Genomic DNA, 2,723 nt, shown 5'->3' with positions numbered 1-2,723 from the left:
TGGCGGCCATCTTGATTTGAGTAAAAGACCAGAATGGACTTTTGTCATGCTTTTTGTACCTGTGCTTGTGTTGCATCATGGGAGTGGGAGATACCAAGTATGATGGGTAAGGGGTGGAACGGTTTGGATGAGATTATTGATGTTTACTACTTATAATTATTGTTGAAATGATGTTTCGTGTTGTGTTATTTAAATGTGTGTGTTGAAGGAATTGTGGTTACTTGATCTCTTAATACTTTTACTTGATCTGCAAGACATTTTCATGGTCTTTAATACTTTCCCATGTTATGATTGCTGATAAATGGTTGTACCCATGGGTATAAATTCTCACACAAGGAAGCGGTCAGGAGGTAGATGACTGGTGGTAGTGAGTGCAGTACCTGCTGAGTACTCTGATTGTATTGTTATACCTGATCCAAGGTTGTTGTTTTTCCTTTCGTTTTCTTTTTGAATTTTTATGTTTTGGCACCTGTGAGCAACTTGCACTTTGCTGGCTTGGGAGAACTGAAAATAAATATATAACTGGCATTTTACGTTCTCCATGTGTTGATTTGAAGACTTCTTGACGGTATACGTAGATGATCTTTGACAATGCATTAACGACCCTGTTAGTCAGTTGGCCTCATTTTCAAGCATCATCCATTGAAATTAATGGGTTGCAGAGTAATACATAAAAATGAAATAAAATACTTCTGGGACTGTGACGCAAGTGACTTTGATGTTTGGGCTCTCTCTGGACCCCGAGGGCCTTTGTGGAAACTGTCCTTGTGTGCATTACATTTTCATGGAACACCATCCCATGGTCTGCTCTATGCACGATGCATTCGGTGATGCATACAGCGTCACAGTCTGCTGTTATAACAGCGCATGTATGCGACACGGTCTGCTCTATGCATGATGCATTCAGTGATGCTACACCCTCACTATTTTGACCTTTCGACCCCTAAACAAAGTCACAAAGTCGACCGGCTTTTCCGCATGATGGGTGGATGATGGACGGTTGCATGTGACCCGGTTTTAGATCGGTTGACCCTGTCTGGGTCATGTCCACGTAACCTCTATGGAAAAGCCATTCAAATAAGCTATACCACGAAATTTCGAGGAAAGGTCCGAGGGGTCCCATATTCTAGATTCTGACCCGTCGGGTTGCCCCCGACAACATACCAAGAGCACATCGCTCTTGAGAAAAAGGGAATATTTTTGCACCCAATCACAAAATTACTCACACAGCCTTCTCTTTCATATAACCCTCAACAGCAATGTGATGCTTTCTGAGGTAGGGGATGGGTGACTTTTCAGAAAAAGGTCTAAGAACTTTGGACATTTGGGGGATAAATGGGGGCTTCTAGACAACTATAATCTAAAATGTCCATATCCTTCGGCCTATCCTTTCCCAACGGGAGGGCTTCCACCAACAATCTATGCCAATGCGTTTTCGTGGACGACTCTCCCTATTTGGACCTTTTGACTCTGGACGATCGGTGGATGATGGACGGTTGCTCATGTCTATATACGTGATGCATGCACGTGTGGTTATTTAAGCGTGTGCATGCGTCACTGTCTCTTATGTGCATGATGCATTCAGCGACGCATACAACGTTTGGATATCTCACGGACTGCTATATGCATGACGCATACAGTCTGGTCTACGCATGACACATGCAGTGACGCATCCATGGCACGCACATGTGGCGGAAGGCCTTCCACCTGTCACCTATCCCATTACGTTTATGATACGGGGTTTGTGAACAGGCCACTCTAATTAGACCTTGAGGTCAAACTGAACGTTCTACAAATTGTTGCTAACATATGTATGTCTAATGAAGTGCACTGACTGAATAATGTGGTAGTTGATGCATTTAATTTAATAATAAAGGCACATTTTTGCTAATAAGTGGGTTGTCAACCAACTGAATACACGTGGCCCATACCAATAAACTGATCGAGGAAATGCCTTCCCGCAAGGCACCGACGGGTCGGACGATCCCAAAACCTCACGTGCACTCGTGTCCCGGTCCCCCGAGAGACATACCGAAAGGGCAAAAGTTGGTCATCCAGAAGTATTTTATAACGTTTTTAATGTAAATTAAAAAGCCCAATGATTTCAATGGCAGAGACTTAGAAACAAGGCTTGTTTTAGCTATGTACTCTGGTGGCATACTGAGTGAAATACTTCCCTGCAGATAATGTCCTTGGAGAAAGTTGTGTTAATTCACACTAGAATTGGATCCAAATTCCAGTAAGTTGTATTCATTCACACTAGAAAATGGATCCAAATTTTAGTAAATTGTGTTAATTCACACTAGAAAATGGATCCAGATTCCAGTAGGAATGTACGTTGTTAATCCAACGCATTCATGCATCACGGTCTCCGTTATGCATGATACATTATGTGACACATACACGTGTTGTCATAACAGCGCATGAACGCATCACTGAATGTGTATTGCATGATGCAATCTGTGATGCATACGCGCGTTGTTATTACAGCGCGTTCATGCATCACGGACTGCTGCAGACTCACAGGATGCTTTACGCCTTACGTGACGCATACCCGTGTTGTTATTCCAGCATGTTCATGCATCACGGACAGCATTGTGCACGGTGCATTCTGTGACGCAATATACACGTTGTTATTACAGTGCGTGCATGCATCACGGACTGCTGCAGCCTCACAGGATGCTTTATGCATGATGCCCTATGTGACCCATACCCATGTTGTT

The sequence above is a fragment of the Triplophysa dalaica genome, unplaced genomic scaffold, assembly GCF_015846415.1.
Source record: "Triplophysa dalaica isolate WHDGS20190420 unplaced genomic scaffold, ASM1584641v1 Contig20, whole genome shotgun sequence".
Classification (NCBI taxonomy): domain Eukaryota; kingdom Metazoa; phylum Chordata; class Actinopteri; order Cypriniformes; family Nemacheilidae; genus Triplophysa; species Triplophysa dalaica.
This window is presented reverse-complemented; position numbering follows the sequence as displayed.